Source organism: Chinchilla lanigera, unplaced genomic scaffold, assembly GCF_000276665.1.
Source record: "Chinchilla lanigera isolate Chin_1 unplaced genomic scaffold, ChiLan1.0 scaffold00011, whole genome shotgun sequence".
Lineage (NCBI taxonomy): Eukaryota > Metazoa > Chordata > Mammalia > Rodentia > Chinchillidae > Chinchilla > Chinchilla lanigera.
In genome coordinates, this window is record NW_004955412.1 from 17030313 (window position 1) to 17036296 (window position 5984).

Sequence of the window (5984 nt, forward strand, 5' to 3'; positions counted from 1 at the left end):
TTACTCAGAGTGGAGCAAAGCACATGAGATGACACAGACGCCACACTTGAAACATTTGACAAGAAAGCTAACCCATTTGCAAGAAAGGCTGAATCATGGGACTTTTGGTTGTGGTGCAGATATTCAGTTCATAGTTGTGGGGCGGGTGTTGTAGAGTTACCTGGTAGGAGGCCAATGGGTATAATAATTGTTTAGAAGTTCAGACAGAGGGCACCTGTGTGGTCTCTCTGCAGGGTATCAGGGCTCCAGACAATGGGATGGAGTTTGAGTCATTTGAGCGGTTAGAAAGAGACTCAGGGATAAGAGACAAGCAGAGCCATTTGGAAGAAACTAACATGGAACTCAGGGGGGAGATAAAAACCAAGACCTCTCTAATAATAAAGTACTGCCAGTGAGCCAAGACTTCGAGCCGGAGCCATATGGGCCTGTGGTCAGTACAGGGAAAGTAAACCTGCGTCGTGCCATAAAGGGATATTCAGTGCTAAAATCATCAGATGGTGGAGAGGATGAGATTTAGCCACTTACTGTTCCTGCCATGTCCATGCCATTCATCAGCGCCCAGCAGAGTGCACGGCAAAAGAAAGTTCTCAATAAAGGAGGAAGGAAGAAGAAAGACTTGGCTTGAAACCCCCTGCAGGTGAGGATCATTAGCAGGTCCAGTGTGTGTGTTTAACAGATTACTGATATATAACTCACATGCAACACAATTTACCTATTTGGAGCATACAATTCAATGGTATTAGGTATACTACACTGTCACTCATTTTAAAAATGTAAAATATAAATAACATAAAATTTACTCTTTTAACCATTTTATATGTATCTTTCAGTGGAATTAATTGCACTCACAATGTTGTACAGTGACTATCGTCATCTACCTGTTCAGCACCCCAAACACAAACTCTCTGACAAGGAACAACTTCTTGAACTTCCGCCACCTCTTCCCAATCTCCTGCTAAAGTCTGATCTACTTTCTGCCCCTATTAACTTGCCTATTTATTCCAAATGTTCCATATAAATGGAATTGTGTTGTACTTGTCCTTTTGTGTCTGCTTATTACACTTTTTTTGGGGGTTTTCTCCGGTACCAGGAACCGCACTCACGACCTTGCGCTTGCCAGGCAGGCACATTTGCCGCTGAGCTAAATCCCCAGCCCCTGCTTATTACACTTAGCAGGTCTCATTTGGAGGTGTTGGAAGGATGGAAGTGTGACAGAAGTGGACAAGTACGGTTTTTTGAATTGGTGGTAATAGCAATCTCATCTTTGCTTCTTCTACTCATAACAAAGACAGATCCTGTGGTTTTGTTTTGCATTGTTTTGCTAATGCTTTGAAAACTGGCATGGCCCCTATGAATCTCCCTTATCCTCCATCCCAATCACCTTGGAGGGAACTGGATTTTCTCCTCAAAGTTGCTTTTCAAGCTGGTAATAGAGCAAGGATTAGGAGTCTGTTAGGCCTCCCAATTAATACACATCTCCATGATAATTAGTTGAAGGGATGCTTTGAAGTCCTGGAATAGCGTTGAAATCATTCTCATTCTGAAGGAAGGACTTCTTTTGTATTCTAGCCCAGAAAGAAGGTTATTCTCAGCCTGAGATGAGCTCTTCCTTCTATTACAAAAACCCCCTTCCCTCAACTCTGTCCCTCCAGCCCTCCTCCTAGCTGTTTCCTCCTGCCCCCTTAGCTCTTTCTGTTTCTTAGAACAGTAGCCAAATTTTCCCGGTGCTGCTGGGCTTCTGTTGTCATACTAGGTCTGGGGTGCAGAGTGTTCTTGCAGCAGGCACTGCAGCCTTAACAGGGAGGTAGGGCTGTCAGGGATGGTTGTCATTTGCAGCAGAACGTCAGGGTTTGCAGGGCAGAGCGGTGCTCCCACTTAGTCAGGATAGGTGGTTAGGTTAGGGATGTATTTCACATGCTGAGAGCCCAGGTTCATTTTTTCTGGTCTTAGGAAGAATGAAGGACTTCTGCTGGAGAAGAAATGGAAGGGTAGGGAGGACAGGGACCCTGAGAGACAGGGTTAGTTGGGGAGAGAAAGCTAAACAAGGTAGGGGCTGATAGGTGGCTTTGCCTGACCATGGATAACACCTCCCAATTTCACTGGCCAAATCAACCACAGACCTAGAATTCCACAAGGGTTATTTGAGAATGGAGGCTTTCACGATGTGGGGATGCTGTCTAAGAAATAATACGTGCACACACTCCAAAGTAAATGTTTATTAGATTTTCATGTTTTTAAGAGTGCTGTGGCTTGGACTCCCCACTCTGGGACATAAGATACATGACTGCAATTTTTAGCTGGGGTCAGTTTGCTCAGCTATCCATCTTGAGTTAGAGCTGATGGACTTAACTGTGGATACACCATCCTATTTAGTGTGATTTTAATTCTAGTTCCCTTCTCACTAGGGAATTTAAAAATTTTAGGCAAGGAAGTCCTTTTTCTGTTTGAATTCTTGTTTCATCTCCTTGGTTCTCTGTCTTTCACTATATCCCCTACTGAGATAGACTGAGCATATACGTTTCAGGAGTTTTCAGTCCATTTATACTAATTGTAAAAATTTCTCAGTCTTTCTGGAAGCAATTTCTTAGTTTACCCTTTAAATACAGTTCTCCATTAATTATATTTCTGTAGCTCCAATACATGCTGTTTATAATAGCTACTACGTGGGTCCATGCAATACTAAACCATTTGTGTATTCATTCTATGAAGTTTCTGTGAAATTACCTATAACCCCAAGAACATTATCAGTTTATAGACTGTAGCTTCACTCTGTCTCACTGCTTTGTGTGCTCTGAGCTGTGAGGCACTGGGAGGAGTTTTATACTCCCTGAAGTTTTTATTTTATTTTATTTTTTTCTAACAAGAGAATAACACCTCAATTTAGCAGTAAGCAGAAAAGCTTCCCCTACCATAAATAACTCATAGACTATACTTTCTGCTGTTTCCTCTCTACATGCTTCTCATAACTTCACATTTACAGCCACATTAACATGTGAACATATATGTGCAGTGAGAACACAGAATTAAATGATTGAGTGGGTTGCTTATTTTAGTTTGAGATTTTATTTTTAATTCCTTAAGTGGGGCATCAGAGCAGGCAATCTAAAATATTCCAGGAGAGGTCTTGAGCTTGTCTCTACTCACAGGATCTGCATTATTCCCGTAGGAGAACTTAGTCAGTGGAGTGAGACCAGCATCTTCTGTGCTGTTTCACTTCTCGTTTGAACCGAGACTCAGTATCTTCACTGGGCCTTTTGGAATGGATTTGATGAAAGCGGAGCTCAGTAGGCTATGTGTTTGTTAGGACAAGAGATGCTACCTACCTACTATAACAGAGAAACTCCCAGATCTCAGTGGTCTAACACAGATGTTACCACTCACGTTACAGGTCAATGATACTGGTCCTAGATACAGGACTTTCGATGTGGCCATGCAGGGAATAAAGTTCCTCCTATCTTCTGGTCTTTCTTTCTTTAGAGCTTTGGACTCCCCTTCATTTAACTAGAGGCAGGCAAAGGAGATGTGACTATAGGGGAGAAGACGTGATGGGCCAGGCCTCTAAGTGGAGTGCCTCTCCTCTGCCCACATGTCATTGGCACTCAGTCACATGGTGCTCACTCAAAAAGCAAACTGTCTGCCAGGACATGTGCTTTCGGAGTATACAGCGATCTCTGCTGCAGGAAGGCACAACATTTTGACTTTTACTGCTTCTCTCACTTTGCCTACATGCGTGAACTCCTCTTTCTCCAGTCCCTCCGGGATAAGGAGAGTGGAGCGGGGAATGTGTCCTTTCTGCCATTTAAATCCTACTGCGTTTCTCCTGGAAGCGGTAGCATCTGTGTGTTGAGTATCTATTATGTGCCAGGCACTGCGCCAGGGAACACAGACGGTGGGGAATGGTGCCTCTGCATGGAAGGATCTAGGGACACCTTGGTGAAATTGATAGACACATCCTGCCACATAATTGGGGGGCTTTCTAAGGGGAAGAGGTATTTTTCTGGAACACATTCCCCATCTTGAAAATTTTCCTTACCCTGTGTCCATCCCACCACTGACAAACTGATCAATCAAAATTTCTTAAACTAATTTATAAGGTTCCTCATGACCTATTCCTCCTGTATTTCACTTTTCCCTCTGCCTTCCATCCAGGCTGCAGTCCCTGTAGTGTTCTGAATGTACCACATCTTCCTCTAGTGTCAAGTCTTGGGGAGCTCTGTTTTCCCCCCCTGAACTTGCTCTTCTCCCTCTTTGCTTGGCAAAACCTTTTCTTATTTATATCTCAACCTGGGTTTTCTTTTTCTAGGAAGCCAGCCTTGCCCTTACGGATGCCCTAAGTTTCAGACAGGTGTTCATGCTTTTGGTTTCTGCAAGACCATCATAGTTCTTAGTCTGTGCCTTTTTAGCGTCTGCATTTCTCCAGCACTGAGTCTCCCTGGCATGTCATTACATCATTAACACCTGGTGCAGTCCTGGGCCCAGAGCAGGTGCTCAGCGGACCGGCAAAGCACAGTTAGTGCCATGTTCTCGAGGCAACAGCTTCAGTCACTATTGTCTACCTTTCTTCCCGTGCCCTCAGTAATTTACACCACTAGGTAAATCAAGGAATTTCCATCACTAATTTTCTGACTTGCTGTTGCTTTTGCTTTAATATGTTTTTCATGACACATTTCACTGCGAATACCAACTTCCTCCTACCTGGAGTTACCTGGCATGAGAAATTATTCTAGGGCCCTCACCTGGGATTTTACTCCAGTACATACCACACATTGACTGCCCACGGGAACCCATGAAAACCCAGTCCTTCCCAGTTGGCGAGGGCTTCTCTCCCCAGCTGCTCCAGATTCTCATAAATGCCCAGAACAGTCCAAACTGAAACCTGAGAGGGAGGAGGCAGCCTGAGGACACAGGGAGCAGGAACCTGACCCCGACTGGCCCCTGCTGCTCTTGCTTAACAAACAGGGAGGTGAACCCATGAGCAAACCAGCCCTCCTACGCTTACCAGGCTGGTCAGGATCTAGGTACTGCTTGGGAAACAAGGGATGAGATTTTCTTTCATGAGTTCTGAGAAGCAGTCTGCATCAGGACTGCAGAGGTTACTTCACTGATTCCTTCACACATGCACTAATTCATTCATTCAACAGATTCTTTTTTTTTTTTTTTTTTTGGTTTTTTTTTTGGTTTTTCTCCGGTACCGGGAACCGAACTCACGACCTTGCGCTTGCCAGGCAGGCGCTTTTGCCGCTGAGCTAAATCCCCAGCCCCCTCATTCAACAGATTCTTATCAGAGCCTAACTATTACAGACACTGAGGACATAGAGGGTAATCAAACAGGTAAAGCCCTTGCCCTTTTCTAACAAGGAGTGTGGAACTAAACAAATACACAGGAAAAATGCAAAACAAAACATAACATATAACATGACTTTGTAGCAAGAGCTGTGTGTTTCCTAAGTCTTCGTGGTGAGGCATCTTACTGCCGGTGGAAGACTTCGACTGAGTGGGGATTCTCCTGGCAGTTGCTAGGTCTCCTCACCCTCTCAGAACTCTGAAAATCCACATCCACACGCCTCCTCCCTCCTTCTCGCAGCAAGAAGCAGCTGCTCTCCAAGGCCTGTGTCAGCCCATTCTTCATCCTTCCTGAACCTCTGAGCAAGAAGTCAGGCCATCAAAAACAGCTGGAGCAGAACTGGGCATCATTTGTGTTCCATCTGTCAGGTGTGCCTGGTTCCCAGTCTTTGCACCCTCTCTTCTCGGTGCTGAATCTTCTCGCCTGCCAGATCTGCAGGCTCAGCTCTGCCCCAGGCTCCACGATCAATTCTGACTTCAGGGAGGAAGAATTTAAGCTGTTGCAGTCCAACGGTGTTGATTTGGTCTTGTCACTCTGGCTGCTGGCTTGTTGTCCCTAATCTTGTGAGTCATTCTGACAAGTGGATAGTCTGACATACACCTTTGTCCCTAAGTCCTTGCCTTGGTTATTTTCCTGGTAC